General features: G+C 40.7%; 1 protein-coding gene across 2 annotated transcripts in view; it reads right to left on the minus strand.

Moving 5' to 3' along the window:
- GABRB3 (gamma-aminobutyric acid type A receptor subunit beta3) overlaps window positions 1-17,996 on the minus strand; it is a 282,816-nt gene that overhangs the window by 164,292 nt on the left and 100,528 nt on the right. The window lies entirely within an intron of this gene.

Here is a 17,996-nt window from a genome sequence, read left to right on the forward strand (position 1 = left end):
TTGTTTGAAGGCCAGTGGTGCTTGCAAGTGGGAGAGCTGGAGAGATTTAGGAAATAGAGACAACATTCTTAAAGGAAGCACACAAAATTTCAAATGCTCTGACACCTAGTACCAAGGCAGTAATCTGAAAGAAGCCTGGGTCAAACCTACTTGCTAATCTTGGCCTCCCAGAGAGGCAGGAAGTACCTGTGACTACCCCTGGGGACACAGACACTGGGGAGCTAGTTCTACCATGAGAACATTGAGGCTGGCAAGTGCCATTTTGGAGTCCTCCTTTTGGACTATTATGACCAGGACCAACTCAACCTACCAGGTGGTTGGCCCAAGTCCCAGAACCCCACCCTTCCACTCAAGAAACTAGCTTCATGGGAACCCAGCCTCACTCACTAGTGGGCTGGCAGTATGTCCAGCCTATCTCAGGCCTCCACAGCTAAGCAGCCCTGGGACCCAACACCACCCCAGAGTGGCTAACAGCCTCCCAACAGGGTTGGATTTGTCACTTCCACACGAGTCAGCACACCACAGAAGAAGGACACACAGAGCACACACGGACATGCCTAGATCATGCAGGTCTGGTGAAGTTCTAGCCACATCAATCAGACAAGATAAAGAAATAAAATGACTGACACTCCAACTGAAACTCCAATATTTGGCCACCTAATGGGAAGAATTGCCTCATTGGAAAAGAGCCTGATGCTGGGAAACATTGAAGGCAGGAGGAGAAGAGGATAACAGAGGATGAGATGGTTGGGTGGCATCACTGACTTGATGGACGTGAGTTTGAGCAAGCTCCAGGAGTTGGTTATGGACAGGGAGGCCTGGGTGTGCTGCAGTCCATGGGGTTGCAAAGAGTTGGACACAATGGAGTGACTGAACTGAATAGAATATAGTCAAAGCTACAGTTTTTCCAATAGTCATAAAGAAGGCTGATCACCAAAGAATTGATGCTTTTGAACTGTGGTGTTGGAAAAGAGTCTTGAGAGTCCCTTGGACTGCAAGGAGATCAAACCCAGTCCATCCTAAAGGAAATCAACCCTGAGTATTCATTGGAAGGACTGATGCTGAAGCTGAAGCTCCAATACTTTGGCCTGATGTGAAGAGCTGACTCATTTGAAAAGACCCTGATGCTGGGAAAGATTGAGGGCAGGAGGAGAAGGGAACGACAGAGGATGAGATGGTTGGATGGCATCACCGACTCCGTAGACAAGAGTTTGAGCAAGATCTGGGAGATGGTGAAGGACAGGGAAGCCTGGCATGCTGCAGTCCACGGGGTCGCAAAGAGTTGGAAATGACTGAGTAACTTAACAACAAAAAAGACACCAAAAGTGAATTTGACCAAAAATGAATTCACTAAAGTTGTAGGATACAAAATGGACAATACAGAAATCAGTTGTGTTTCCATACAATAACATGGAACTATCAAAGAGAGAAATTAAGAAAATAATTCCTTTTACAATTGCATCAAAAAGAATAAACAGAAATAAATCTAACTAAAGGAAGCAAAACACCTGTCCTCAGAAAACTGTAACACACATAAGAAAAACTGAAAACACGAGCAAATGGAAAAATACACTGTGCTCATGGATTAGAAAAATTAACAATTAAAATGACCATACTCCCCAAGGCAATTTACAGATTCAATGCAATCCGTTATCAAAATACAAGTGACATTTTTCAGAGATATAGAACAAAAAATTCTAAAATTTTATTGAGAACACAAGTACTCAAATAGCTTTTCTCTCCAATTGAGAAAACATAATAAAGCTGGAGGTATCATGACTACAAAGCTACAGTCATCAAACAGTATGGAACTGGCACAAAAACAGAGATATCAATGAACAGAATAAACAGCTTAGAGATGAACTTACATGGGCAATTAATCTACAATAAAGGAAATGATAAACAATGGGCAAAAGTTGTCTTTTCAACAAAAGGTTCTTAGAAAACTGGATAAAAGAAGAAATTAGAACATTTTCTCATAGCATATATGAAAATAAACTCAAAATGGATTAAAGACATAAATGTAACATCTGAAACCATAAAACTCCTAGAATAAAATATAGACATTATGCTCTGATATCAATCTTTAAATATTTTTTGGTTATTCTTCCCATCAGGGAAGGGAAACAAGAACAAAAAAAAAAAAAAGGGACTATGTCAAACTAAAAAGTTTTTGGACAGCAACAGAAACTATTAACAAAACAAAAAGGCAGGCTGCTGAATGAGCTAAGATATTTGTAAATGACATATCTAAGGTGTTATTATCCAAAATATACAAATAACTCATGCGACTCACCATCAAAAAGAGAAACAGACCAGTTACAAAATGGACAGGGGACCCGAGGAGACATTTTATTTTCAAAGTAGACATACAGATGGCCAGCAGACACATGAAAAGATGTTCAGCACCATTAATCATTCGGGAAATGGAAATCAACGGCACAGTGAGACATCACATCACATCTATCAGAATGGCTATTACTGAAAGACTACAAACAATCACCATTGAAGAGGATATGAATAAAGGGGACCCTTTGGACACTACTGGTAAGAATATACATCGGTGCAGCCACTGTGGAAAACGGTATTGAGGTTCCTCAAAAAGTTAGAAACAGAACTACCATATCATTCCATAATTCCACTCTTGTGTATTTTTCCAAAGAACACAACAGACTCAAAGACTTGTATAAAAATATATACGATCTTATGTTTTTTGTAGCATATTTCATAATAACCAATATAAAGAAGATAATATATATACATATGACTGTTTCTGTTTCAGACAGGTTCATTTGTATTATATTTTAAGTTCCACATATAAGTGATATCATATGGCATTTGTCTTTCTCTTTTTGACTTACTTAGTATGATAATCTCTAGTTTCATCCATCTTGCTGCAAACAGCAGCACTGTTTGCTCTTTTTAAAGGGTAAGTAGTATTCCACTGTATATATGTACCCCATCTTCTTTATCCATTCATCTGTCAATGAACATTTAGCTTACTTCCATGATTATTGTGAATAGTGCTTCTATGAACTACTCACAATAGGGGTGCATGTATTCTTTTTCAATTATAGTTTTATCTGGATACATGCCCAGAGTGGGATTGATGGATCATATGGTAATTCTACTTTTATTAACAGTTTCTGAGGAACCACCAGAGTTTTCCACAGTGGCTGAAACAACTTACAATCCCATCAGCAAGGTAGGAGGGTGCCCTTTTCTCCACACTGTCTCCAGCATTTGTTACTTGTAGACTTTTTAATCATGGCCATACTGACCAGTGTGAGGCAGCGCCTTCATTTTGATTTTCATTTCTCTAATAATTAGTAATGTTGAGCACCTTTTCATGTGTCAACTGGCCATGTGTATTTCTTATTTGAAGAGATGGATATGCAGGTTCAATCCCTGGGTCAGGAAGATCCCCTGGAGGAGGAAATGGCACCCCAGTCCAGGATTCTTGCCCAGAGAATCCTATGGAGAAAGGAGCCTACACTCCATAGGGTGGCAAAAGTTGCACATGTCAGAGCACTAAGCAATGAAAACATAAACCTATAAAAATAAACGTGTATCATTAAAAATTAATAAAATTAATGTATATATACACACACACACATATATTATAACAGTTTTGTGAATTTTAAAAATTTTTACTAAAGTTTCAGCTCAGTTGAGTCGTTCAGTCGTGTCCGACTCTTTGTGTCTCCATGGAACAGCACACCAGGCTTCCCTGTCCATCACCATCTCCCAGAGCTTGCTCAATCTCATGTCCATTGAGTCGGTGATGCCATCCAACCGTCTCGTCCTCTGTTATCCCCCTCTCCTCCTCCTAGAGGATACTAGAGTACACTCCTGACTAGACTATAAGTGAAGTCGCTCAGTCATGTCCAACTCTTAGTGACCCCATGGACTGCAGCCGACCAGGCTCCTCTGTCCATGGGATTTTCCAGGCAAGAGTACTGGAGTGGGGTGCCATTGCCTTCTCCAAACTAGACTATAGCTCACTCTAAATATTTTTAGTTTCTGCTATACAGCAAAGTGTACCAGTTATACATATACACATATACACTGTTTTTTAGACTCTTTTCCCATATAGATCATTACAGAGTATTGAGAAGAGTTCCCTGTCTGTAAAGTATGTCTTTATTAGTTACGTATTTTATATACAGTAGTGTAATTTTCTCAATTACACATTCCCAATTTATTTCTCTCTCCATCCATTGCATGATACTTTTTTTCCTATCATTTTACCTTCAACCTACCTACGCAGTTGTGTCCAATGTGAACTTCTTGTAGAAACTATGTACCATATTTGGATTACGTTTTTAATCCACTTGGACAATCCTTGTCTTATGTTTACGCTTTTCATATTTCAGATAAATATTGATAGGCAAGGTCTGTCAATTTATTTCTTGTCTTCCATTTGTTTGTTCTGTTCTTTATTCCTAATTTCCTTCTCTTCCATCTTATGTCTTATGTTTTAGAAGTCTACTTTGATTTATCTATCATGTTTTGATCATTTTTCTCAGTATTAGCAATTCAGTGCTTAGAATTTTTCACATACGTCAGTATTTGTGGTGGCCAAAAGGTCCCTCTGGCTCTTTAAGAAACAGTAAAAGACACTTTTTTCATTTTTACCAAGAACTTTATTGAACAACATATTCACTGCTTGTTCCACTACCTTCTGCCATTTTCAAGTAACTTTATAACTCCATCTTCCGAAAGCTTTTTATCTTTTTCAGCAAAGGACTGTTCCAGGTACTTTTTACAGTCTTCCAGGGAATTGATTTTGTTTTCCTTTAAGAAAACTTTGTAAAGACAGAAATAAATGGAAATCCGAAAGCACCACGCCTGGTGAGTACACCAGATGAATCAGAACTTCCCAGCCAAGCTGTAACAGTTTCTGCCTGGTCATCAGGAAAAGCAGTTTTGTGTTATCCTGATGGAAGATTATGCATTTTCTGTTGATTATTTCCAGACACGTTTCGTTGAGTGCTGCCTTTTATTGCTGTACTTGTTGGAATTAATTGGTTTTTCCAGGAGTTCAGAGTAGAGGACTGCTTTCCAGTTCCACCACACACACACAAAATCATCTTTTCACATGAAGATCAGTCTTTGGTGCAGCTGGTGTGGTGGTTCATTTCACTTGCCCCATGATCTCTTCTGTTCCACATTATTGTACAGTATATACTTTTCATTGCCCAGCATAATCTGTTTTAAAAATGGAACATTTTTGTTACATGTCTGTAGAGAATTGTGTGTGGAAAAATAAAGTCAAGAAGATATTTTTTGCTTAATTTATGTGGAACCAAAACATCAAAGAGATTAACACAACCAAGCTGGTGCAAATGATTTTCAAGGCTGGATTTGGATATTTTGAGTATATCAGCTATCTCCCACATGGTATACAGTGAATTGTTCTCAGTTAATGTCTCTACTGGGGCTTTCCTGATAGTTGAAATGGTAAAAAAATCTGCCTGCAATGCAGGAGACCCAGGTTTGATACCAGGGTCAGGAAGAATGGAATTCCCTCCCTGGAGAAGGGAATTGCTACCCACTGCAGTATTCTTGCCTGGAGAATTCCATGGACAGAGGAGGCTGGTGGACTACAGTCCACAGGGTCCCAAAGAGTCAGACACCACTGAGCAACTAACACTTTTACTTTCAATGTCTCTATTTGATCACCATCCATGTCATCTGGTCTACCCGACTGTGGAGCATCATCCAGCTAGAAATCTCTAGCAAAAACTTCACACATCACTTTTGACGCATTCAATCAGTCACAGCACCTTCTTCATATACTGCACAAATCTTTTTTTTTTTTTTGCATTTCAGTTGTATTTTTACCTTTCTTGAGATAATAAAGCCTAATACGTGGAAAATGTTGCTTTTTCTTCTATCTTTAATATTAAAATGGCTACACAAAATTCACCAATTTTGATGGCTTTTTTTTTTAATGCACATTGAAATGATAGCTATCACAATACAATCTAACAAAATTGTTTTGAATGAAGTCAAAGACAACTAAGCACTACTACAGCCATCACAAGGATGACACTGAACGAACTTTCTGGCCAACCCAATAACATACATCAGTATTTTAGCATTTTTGAGCAAGTGTAAATATCTATTCAGGTCCTTTTACTCTTCCACCTTCTAAAATAGAAATATCTTAAGAATTTTCTCACATTCATTGAACACCAGATCAGATGATGTTATAGTCTTTGCTTCAATCTTCAAACACAGTTTTAAAAACCTCAAGAAGGAAAGTCTGTTACATTTGCCATTAATTTACTCCATCCATTATTCTATCTTCCTGATGCATCAGGCTCCTTCTGCTTCCATTTCTTCTTTGTGTAGAGAACTTCTTTTAGGTACTTTTTGTGGTTAGGTCTCCTGGGAACAGATTCTCATATTAAAATTTATCTTTACTTTAGAATATCTTCTTTAGAGTATCTTCATCTTCATTCCTAAAGGATGTTTTTATTGGATATAGAACTAAAGCAGTTGACATTTCCTTTAGCACTTGAAAAATGTTGTGCCATGTCCTTCTGTCTTCAGTGGTTTCAAACGAAAAATTCATTGTCATTCAAAGTGTTATATTCCTGTTAGTAAAGTTTCATTTTTCTCTGGCTGCTTTCAAGACTTTTTTTCCCCCAGAAGTTTGAATAAGACAGTTTTTGGCAAAAACTTCTTTGGGTTTATCTGGTCATGATTTACAAAGCTTCCCGAATCTGTAGGTGTATGCCTTTTGCCAAATTTGGTGAAATTTTCAGCGACTTTTTTTTTTTTTAATTTTTCAGCCCCACATCCTTTCTCATTTTTTCTGGAGATCTAATACATCCTTTCTCATTTTTTCTGGAGATCTAATATTTGTATCACCAAATTCTGTTTTTTTAATTCTATTTTTTCTCTAAGTAATACCTATTTATTTCTCTTTCAGTTCATTGATTTCACTCTCTGCCATCTCCAACCTCCCATCTAGTGCGATGTTTTTATTTCATTTATTGTATTTTTCAGTTCTACAGTTTTCCTTTGAGTATTTCTGTATCTGCTATATAACTTCACATTGAAGCATTTTTATAATAGATTCAGGAGAAATGTTGTTCAGTTGAGATGAAGGCTTAGCTAATGTCTGGGGTAGCAAGCAGAGCGTCAGTCCCACCTTACAGCTCCTATTCAGTCCTGCCACTACTCTATGGGGACAAATGTTCAGGTCCTACTGAAGCAGTAGGTATCAGCCCCTCACCCTGGTTGCTCCTGGGTCAGGGTGCAGGTTTAACTCCCTGTTTGGGGCTTCCCTGGTGACTCAGATGGTATAGGATCTGCCTGCAATGCAGGAGACCCAAGTTTGATCCCTGGGTCAGGAAGATCCTCTGGAGAAGGGAATGGCTACCCATTCCAGTTTTACTGCCCGGAGAATTCCATGGACAGAAGAGCCTGGCGGGCTACAGTCCATGGGGTCTTAGAGTTGGACACAACCAAGTGACTAACACTCTCTCTCTCAATCTTTGAGTTTGCTGATAACAACCCCACTGGGGAAATGTGGGACAGATCTTTACTGAGCCCGTCCACAGCATCCAGGCAAGGAGTATTCAGTTTGCTCTGCAAGTGAGGGGTGGAGGGGCAGCTTGCTCATCATCTGGGAGCTGGTCCTCTGCCTGGGGGACAGACTTGGGTTGTATTCCTCTGTTGGTGCTTCCAGGCTGTACCCTTCTCCCATGCTATACCCAGACATACAGGAGACAGAAAAACCCAAGGAACTCGCCACCACGTCACTAGCCAGCCCAAAGGTCAAAGGCCATCTGTTTCCTTTCTCTGCCTTTCATGTCTTTCGGAGCTTTACAGTGTTATGTTTGGTGCTTTGGTTGCAAGAGACAGGAGCTTGAAGAAAGGGGCTCCTCCATCTTAGCCAGAAAAAATTCTTAATTTATAAATTTGTTCAATCGGGGTAGTGTACCACTCAGTGTGGGAAGAAATCTTACACATCATGGAATTAAGTACTCTCATTTCATAAACAGACGCATAACACAAAATTGTAAAGGTAGAATGGGTTAGTCAAACCGCTACTGAGAGTTAGGATGTACATATAAAATTAACTAAGATCAGAAGACTAAAGGTATCTTTTAAGTAGTAGTACTTGTAGTAGTAAATTGAATGCTTTCATGCAAGGCACGCCACTCCAGTACTCTTGCCTGGAAAATCCCATGGATGAAGGAGCCTGATGGAGCGTCCATGGGGTCACTAAGAGTCAGACACCACTGAGCGGCTTCACTTTCCTTTTTTACTGTCATGCACTGGAGAAGGAAATGGCAACCCACTCCAGTGTTCTTGCCTGGAGAATCCCAGGGACAGGGGAGCCTGGTGGGCTTCTGTCTATGGGGTCACACAGAGTTGGACACGACTGAAGCAACTTAGCAGCAAGAGCAGCAGCATTTTGATGGCTTCCCTATATTTCACCTACAGTGACGTTCCATCTCTCCCACATAACAAAAGGAAGAAGAGGAAACAGTTTGGTATTGGAAGGGGATGGTGTGAGATCAAAGAGGACTTTTTCCACTCATGCAAACACCCACCTGAAGAGGCTGGAGACTTCTAACAAGTCCTTTAGTGTTTCTGGGCCATAATTTCCTAATCTTCAAAACTTCCTGTGGCTGCTACACAAGATTTATTTCTTTTTCAAAGTGCCAGTGAGCTACTTTATATGAACAGCAATAGGATAAATCACAAAGTTGTATACACTAAAATACATAAAACATTTATTTGCATTGGATGAGAATAACAACAGACATGTGCTTGTGTTAAAATGTTAGAGCATCACAGGCAGAGTAAATCACTGTGATAAGCAGTGCATGAATACAACACCCTTCTACTTAATTCAAAGTTGAAACTCTATGACCTCAAGATTGTTATTTCATCAAGTGCACACATGCACACACACACACACACACACACACACACACACACACACACAGTGTTGCTTTTCAGACTGAAGTCATGGCTTAACAGAAAACATGCTTACATAAGGACAACAGCCCTGGAAAATGGCCTCTGTGTAGCTCCTCAATCCTCTCTCCAAGCCTGATGCTATTTTTAGGTTTCAGGGGAAAATGAATCATTCAGAAAGAAGGATGACTCCTCCATGCCACCCAAGTACCACATTTCTTACGGTCAAACAATTTTTAAGGCACCAGCTGAGTAGTTTATTTCTATTACTTGGCAGATAGGAAGCAAGAACTGAATATTTTTACTGGGATTCTTTTTGAAAAGTCAGGTTGTTGGAGGTGATACGTCCTCCAATCACCAGCAGCACACTGGGCTTCTCACATGTGCACGGCTGAAGGCACTCAGGCTCGCAGAGGAAGGGGAGACTGAACGGTGCACTAACATAACAGGCTGGTCATGGCCGCTTGCTTTTCTACAGAAAGCAATTCAGAAGCAACCAGCAAATGCGCAAGGAGGTAAAATGGTCTGCAAGCCACAGATGGCCTGAAAAGTATTTACATCATTAATCATTTTACATGTCAAAGATGGGACCAGGAGGCAGTAAACTAAGGAGGCAACCCAGTGTCTTCTTGGGGATTTCTTAGACTTGAAATACCTGTGGGACTGGAGTCACATATGGGGTTGAGTCATCCATGGGACCCTAAGCTGAGGGTGCCCTCCTCCCCTGAAGGAGAAAAGGTTTTGCCAGGGACAGCATTCCATGGTCCTAGAAAAGATTTAGATGCCAGGCTGCCCTCAAAGGGAAGATATGTCAGGTATAAGAAACACAGGGCTGGTTACTTCGTAACTCAGAAAGCAGCACACAAGAGGACAAGGGCTCACTACATCCAGTCCAGCCACCTCCAGTTCAGAACACACATCTCTGCCCTCTCCCTGGGAGGTCAAGAATAGCTCACTTCCTTTGAAAATGACCTTGGCAGGATTAGAACACAAGCTTTGGTCCCTTCACCAGGTCACCATTTGCGGATATTAGATGCTTCCAGTGTGAAAATAAAGGGATAGGTTTTACTGAAGGCACACTGCTCTGCTTCATGAATGTCCCATCACATCAGCCTCCTAAAACATCATGTATTACTATGTCTATTTTTTAAGGGAAGAAAGCTAGAGGATCAGAGCTGCAGGTTTCACACTAGGTCAGAAGAGAAGTAAGGTATGAGCCAGAGTCAGGGGAGTGACCCGCTGGGCAGAACCAGCTCCCAGGGTTTTAAGAGACCAGGAATGTTTACAGCAGTCCGTCCGTCTCAAGGAGGCTCCAGGGCACATCACAGGCCAGGCCTTTCACCTGCCTCCTCGTGTCCTAAGTGTTCTGATGTATGCAGTGGCCAGATGGAGCACAAAGGCCCCACTTGCTCACTGTCAGGATGGTAAATTCCTGACACACATCACAGCTACTCCTGGAATGTGTGAACCCCCAGGACAGGGTATCACCACTAGCTGCTTTACACTGCATTATTCCTCTTAAAAAAAAAAAAAAAAAGGTATAATTTCATCAGGTTTATTACTAATTTTTAAATCCACAATATAGTGTCTTTAGTATTCAAAATGCAACCTCTACTAACCATTTAAACAGTCTTTTTTAAATTCTTTGTGCAGTGGTCTAAGACAGTGATTCTCAAGGTGGATTCAAGTCCTGGCTGTACATTCCCTAAGTAGGTGGCTTCCTCAAATTTCAGTTTCCTCATTTGTTTATTGGGGATCATAGATGTATTTTCCTCACTGATTTACTGTGAACATTAAACTACATAACCCATTCAAAGCACTTCCTTCACTGTCTGCCATGGGCAAGTGTTCAATAAAGGTTATTATCATGTGACTTCCCTGGTGGCTCAGATGGTAACGCGTCTGCCTACAGTGCAGGAGACCTGGGTTTAATCACTGGGTCAGGAACATCCCCTGGAGAAGGAAACGGCAACCCACTCCAATATTCTTGCCTGGAAAATCCCATGGACGGAGGAGCCTGGTGGGCTACAGTCCATGGGGTCAAAAAGAGTCGGACACGACTGAGCGACTTCACTTTTACTTTCTCCCTAATTACTGAGAAACCACAAACTGTCTCTCCTTGGACAAGGCAGTGGTCATGGCCTTGTTCCAAGACTTTCTACACAGCACTCTGTTTATTTCAAACTTGTATTCCCCTCCATATTATTACTGAGACATGAAAATTCCTGTCACTTGGACATTTTCTTATCTCCTTAAACCTTGGACCAAGACTTCTCCTCTGTTTTCATACCCTCTGTGTCATCTTTCCTACCACCTCGCAATGTCCCTATAAGAGTTCTGATATATCCTGAGATCCTCAGTCCCTCATCCGGATTCTCTCTCCTCTGGATCAAATCTCTTTCCCATGACTCCTTTCCTCAGTTCAGTGGCCACTCATTCCAGAGTGTCCTGGAGCCGGAGGATGCACCAACGGCGCTAATGTCCAAACCCAACTCAGTGCTTCCTGAGATGGCTGCTCAGCCTCTGCTGCATCTCCTCACCCTGTGCCAGAGGAACAGAGCCCAGAGCAGGACAGATGCCCAAGGCCACACATCTGAGGCTAACCAGAGTCCAGAAGAACACACGCGGGACTGAAGTGACTTTACGTTCAGTATGAAATCAAGGTGATATTGGAGTTTAATGCTACATTCGGAAGCAGGGTAACGTTCAGAGACTCTCCTGTAGCACAACACTCCCCTCATTAGAGAGTTCCTAGGTAAGTTGGGCATTACTTGGAAATACTTCAAAACGGCATCCAAATTGAGTCTACTTAAGTAGACTTTGGAGAAGGCAATGGTACCCCACTCCAGCACTCTTGCCTGGAAAATCCCATGGATGGAGGAGGCTGGTAGGCTGTAGTCCATGGGGTTGCTAAGAGTCGGACACCACTGAGCGACTTCACTTTCACTTTTCACTTTCATGCATTGGAGAAGGAAATGGCAACCCACTCCAGTGTTCTCGCCTGCAGAATCCCAGGGACGGCGGAGCCTGGTGGGCTGCCATCTATGGGGTCGCACAGAGTCGGACACGACTGAAGTGACTTAGCAGCAGCAGCAGCAGCAGCAAGTAGACTTCTGCAAGTTATCATAAAATATGATTTTAAAACTTACAATCTAATGTAACTTCACTTTTAAATACCTAATCTTTTTTTAAAAGATTTTAAGTGGGGCAGAAAGATTAAGTTTGTTTTGAGTTCAAACACACAATTTGTGATTTTGTTGTTGTAGTTCACTTGCTTAGTCATATCCAACTTTTTGCGATCCCATGGACTGCAGCATACCAGGCTTCGCTGTCCTTCAATATCTCCCGGAGTTTGCTCAAACCCATGTCCATTGAGTAAATGATGGCATCCAACCATCTCATCCTCTATCATCCCCTATTCCTCCTGTCCTCACTCCTTCCCAGTTTCAGGGTCTTTTCCAATGAGTTGGCTTTTTGATAAGGTGGCCAAAGTATTAGAACTACAGCTTCAGCATCAGTCCTTCCAATGAATATTTAGGGTTGACTGCCTTGAGGATTGACTGGATTGATCTCTTTGCTGTCCAAGGGACTTTTAAGAGTCTTTCCCAGCCACAAGTGGAAAGCATCAGTTCTTTGGCACTCAGCCTTCTTAATGGTCCAACTCTCACACCGGTACATGACTACTGGAAAAATCACAGCTTTAACTATATGGACCTTTGTTGGCAAATTAATGTCTCTGCTTTTTAATATGCTGTCTAGGTTTATTTCATAGCTGCAGTCACCGTCCACAGTGATTTTGGAGACTAAGAAAATAAAGTCTGCTACTGTTTCCACTTTTCCCCCATCTATAAGCTGTGAAGTGACGGGACCAGACGCCATGATCTTAGTTTTCTGAATGATGAGTTTTAAGTCAGCTTTTCCACTCTCCTCTTTCACCTTCATCAAGAAGCTCTTCAGTTCCTCTTCCTTTTCTGCCATTAAAGTGAGAGTGAAGTTGCTCAGTCATGTCCGACTCTTTGAGACCCCATGGACTGTAGCCTACCAGGCTCCTCCCTCCATGGGATTCTCCAGGCAAGAGTACTGGAGTGGGGTGCCAATTCCTTCTCCAGGGGATCTTCCCAACCCAGGGATCGAACCCAGTCTCCCGCATTCCAGGCAGATGCGTTAACCTCTGAGCCACCAGGGAAGCCCCTAGGGTGGTATCATCTGCATATCTGAGGTTGCTGATATTTCTCCCAGCAATCTTGGGATTCCAGCTTGGGATTCATCCAGCCTGGCATTTCCCATGATGTAATCTCCATATAAATTAAATAAGCAGAGTGGCAATACATAGCCTTGACGTACTCCTTTCCCGATTTGGAACCAATCTGTTGTTCCAAGTCTGGTTCTAACTGTTGCTTCTTGACCTGAATACAGATTTCTCAGGAGGCAGGTGAGGCAGTCTGGTATTGAGAATGTTAATAGCCTCAGCAGGGAGGCCACAGGTCCCCAAGTGGCAGGAGGAAATAAACTGTAAGTGGTATACAATTTTTTTTCTCTTTTCTCTTCTAATCCTGTGTTGTCAAGGTTCAGCCTGAGCTTAACTTTATCTCTCAAACCTTGAGCTAATCAATGCATTTATCTCATGCAAATGTTTTCTTAAGCTACGTTAATGAACTATTATGTGCTTAGAAATCTGCCTTTCTTCAAGATTCAGGTCAACTGTTTTATGGCCAGGAATGGCTCACCTTGTCAATGCTATCTCAGAATGCATGTTGTGGGTGAGGGGCCTGGTGCAACTCTCTCAGTTTTGAGGCATTTCCTTTCTCTAATTAGTAGCTTGCTAATAGGCATATAACTCCTTGCTAAAAACTAGCAAGGGGACACTGATGTCTATGTCTGAAGCTTTCTCTATCTCTTTTATACTTTAATAAAACTGTTACACAAAAAAGCTCTGAGCAAACAAGCCTCATCACTGGCTCCAGATCGAATTCCTCTTCTCCAGAGCCCACGAATTCTGGTGTTGTTCATGGCTCATAGCAGCAACCTTTCAGTATCCCCAACTCTTTAAGAATTTTCCAGTTTGTTGTGATCCACACAGTCAAAGACTTTAGTTTAGTCAATGACGCAGAAGTAGAAGTTTTTTCTGGAATTCCTTGCTGTTTCTATAATCCAATGGATGTTGACAAATTTATCTCTGATTCCTCTGCTTTTCTAAATTCAGCTTGTCCATCTGGAAGTTCTTGGTTCACATACTGTTGAAGCCTAGGTTGAAGGATTTTGAGCATTACCTTGCTAGCATGTGAAATGAGCTCAAGTGTGCAGTAGTTTGAACATTCTTTATATTGGAATGAAAACTGATCTTTTCCAGTCTTGTGGCCACTGCTGAGTTTTCCAAACTTGCTGGCATATTGAGTGCACCACTTTAACAGCATCGTCTTTTAGGATTTGAAATAGCTCAACTGGAATTCCATCACCTCCACTAGCTTTGTTCAGTTATTCTTTCTAAGGCCCTAAGACTTGTCTTCACACTCCAGGATGTCATGCTCTAGGTGAATGACCACACCATGATGGTTATCTGGGTCATTAAGATCTTTTTTGTATAGTTCTTCTGGGTACTCTTTATACATCTTCTTAATATCTTCTGCTTCTGTTAGGTCTTTGCCATTTCTGACCTTTATTGTGCCCATCTTTGCATGAAACATTCCCTTGGTATCTCCAATTTTCTTGAGGAAATCTCTAGTCTTTCCCATTTTATTGTTTTTCTCTATTTATTTGCATTGTTTTACTCGGCCATAAAAAAAGAACACATTTCAGTCCGTTCTAATGAGGTGGATAAAACTAGAGCCTATTATACAGAGTGAAGTAAGTCAGAAAAAGAGAGAAAATATTGTATATTAATTAATATATATGGAATGTAGAAAGATGGTGCTGATGATCCTATTTACAGGGCAGCAATAGAGACACAGAAACAGAGAATGGACTTACAGACACAGATGTGGACAGGAGAGGATGAAACAAACGGAGAGAGAAGCATGGAAACATATACGCTACCATATGAAATAGATAGCTAGTGTGAATTTGCCGTATGACTCAGGGAACTCAAACTGGGGTTCTGTAACAACCTAGATGGGTAGATGGGGTGAGAGGTGGGAGGGAGGTTCAAGTGGGAGGAAACATATGTATATCTATCAATAGCTGATTCATGTTGATGTTTGGTAGAAATCAAGAACATATTATAAATCAATTATCCTTCAATTAAAAATAAATAAAATTTTTAAAGTAGAATAGAAAAAATTCTATCACTACGTTGTTTGAAATAAACAGAACTCAGTATGCTATACAAACATCTCACAAATTCATAGTAAAATCCAGATTCAGTTTTCAAATAAATCTAAGGAAAAATACCATATCAAGAGGCTTCAAAGGTCATCTCTGTGTTTTTCCTGGGAGGCAAGGATGTGCCAGATTAACACTGAATCATGGACACATTCTTCTGACTTTAAAGACTGAAACAATACTGCTGCAAAGACCCTCTCAGTGAGGGCTGCACCTTTTCTTTGCTGTTTTCAGGGTGCTTTAAACACTCATCGAGAGATCAGCAGATTGTGTAAAAGGGATTCACAAATGCTGGGGGTGCTTTATAAATAAGTCATATTAAAGAATTATACATTTCTTATTTAATTAATTTGGGCTGATTTTATGGCTAGAATCTAGAATGGCTTTATTGTGTTTCATCAGTTTCATGGTTGACATGTTTTTAATTTACTTTTTACTATTAAAAAGCTGAAATGGGTTTTGGGAAGATGTTCAGTTCTCCCCATCCCTGCAGCCCTCACCCCCCAAGTCCCTTGCCAATGGGACGGGGGCACGTGTTCTGAGCAGATCCTGTGTCAGGATTTTTGTTTGCTTTCACAGTGACTCTCTAAAAGGTTCGAATTTTGTCTAAGGGAAAATGTTAGTTTTCATTTTCACATCTACACATTTCTTAATTCACTTTGATACACATCGACAAATGTTTCCACTGTGGGCAGGATGGATACACCAAGAAAAACTTGGAATAATTATCCTTCATCTTGTCTTTTACTAACCTTTTTCTCCTTTTCTGTACCTTTTTTGTCCTTTTCTGTACTTTTTCCTTTCCTCCTTTTCTTTGGATGCTTTATATATAGGCTGTCCAATACCACTTAATTTTATCTTGGCATAAAACCCTCCATTTTACAAGATGAAGTTTTCACAATAGGAAGAATCCCTGGCCCAAGATCATGATTAACAATGTTTAGGAAGACAGATGAAAAACATGTAATAGGAGGAGAAAAGATAAAATTCTCTCTGAAATAAGAGAGAATAACACTCAAGAGAAAAGAGACAGAAAAGGAGTTTCTCTTAGAATTCAACAATTAGTTTATGGTGTCTTAAACTCCATTTCACACACACAAAAATTGTAAGAGCTTGTCATATTTGCATATCAAAAAAACATAAAATTATGGAATTTGTATTTTAAGCAAAAATCATATTACATCATAAACAAGCTGAAAACTGACCTCCCGTGGTGCCCTCCTGGGGCAGCTCTCCCTGAGATTAATTCTAACTTATTTTGAGAAAATTAGGTGGGCCCCGGATTAGGACATTTACATTCAATTAACTTCCAAACACAACATCCATAATATTGCCAGAAAAAAAAGTTCAAATTGTAATTGTGTTTTTTGTTTTTCCTTGGGTGGGTGCAAGCAAATTGGTGACAAAGTTCTTTTAAACCATCAGAAGAACAAGTAGCAGATTCCAGGCTTCAGTATATTTATTCTCTTCACGTTGTCTCTTAGGGAAGTGGGTTCTTATAGCTAACTCTAATTTATCTCTATTAATTATAGTCTTATCTGTTCACCTAAAATGCTGCTTCATTTCATACGGCCTTATACACCACCGGAGGAGAGAATTATTCTTTGATTCTCAGGAAAAGCAGCAGCACAGACCCTACTCAGATGGGTATGGAGAGAAGCAGAAGCTATGAAGGTCACAGGAAGTATCCTCAGTCAGAGCAAATCAGACAGCGTTGTGCCTTATGTCAAGACCATAGCAGAAGGGGGCGTGCTGCCACACACTCTTCTTAGTAGACGCCCGGAACACAGGAATCAATCCAGAAGTGCACCAAAGTGTTAAACACTCTGTCCAGAGCTTTACTTCTTGGGACAGAAGACAGAATGTGACAAGTTAATTAATGACCCATTTCAGGGAAAACTCCAATTAAAGCATATTTCTTTCCCTTTTTTTGCCTTTACAATAGTTTTCTCCAAGTCCTCTCCCAATGACACACACTTATAAATACATTACCTGTCAGCAAAAGCCAAATCAGATTTCAGGAGTGAGTACATTAATATACTAATTCCACTAATCATTTATTCAGTTACCCATTTTTGTTTGATAGTATTTCCTAAGACATGTTTCAGATCCTGTGAGCATGGCAGAAAGGAGTATTTTTCAGCTCTTCTGGGACTGAGACAGTGAACTAATAAACTAAAAGTCCATACACCTATAATGCAGTAATGGAGATTGTTAAAGTGTTGTGAAGAAAACGAGTCCTAGAAAGTGGACACGGATGTGATGAGGCCTCTTTGGTGAGATGACTTTGAGCAGAGAAATAACAAAATGTGCTCAATTAAGGACCTAAAATAGTGAAATTAGAACCAGATAATAAGTGCAGTTCAGGTCAATTAGTTAGTCATGTCCAACTCTCTGCAACCCCATGGACTGCAGCACACCAGACTTCCCTGTCCATAACCACAACTGGAGCGTGATCAAACTCATGTCCATCATGTCAGTGACGCCATCCAACAGACTCATCCTCTGTCGTCCCCTTCTCTTCCAGCCTTCGATCTTGCCCAGCATCAGGGTCTTTTCCAATGAGTCAGTTCTTTACACCAGGTGGCCAAAGTATTGGAGCTTCAGCTTCAGCTTCAGCATCAGTCCTTCCAATGAATACTCAGGGCGGATTTCCTTTAGGATTTACTGATTTGATATCCTTGCAGTCCAAAGGACTCTCAAGAGTCTTCTCCAACACCACAGTTCAAAAT

Source organism: Bos taurus, chromosome 21, assembly GCF_002263795.3.
Source record: "Bos taurus isolate L1 Dominette 01449 registration number 42190680 breed Hereford chromosome 21, ARS-UCD2.0, whole genome shotgun sequence".
Classification (NCBI taxonomy): domain Eukaryota; kingdom Metazoa; phylum Chordata; class Mammalia; order Artiodactyla; family Bovidae; genus Bos; species Bos taurus.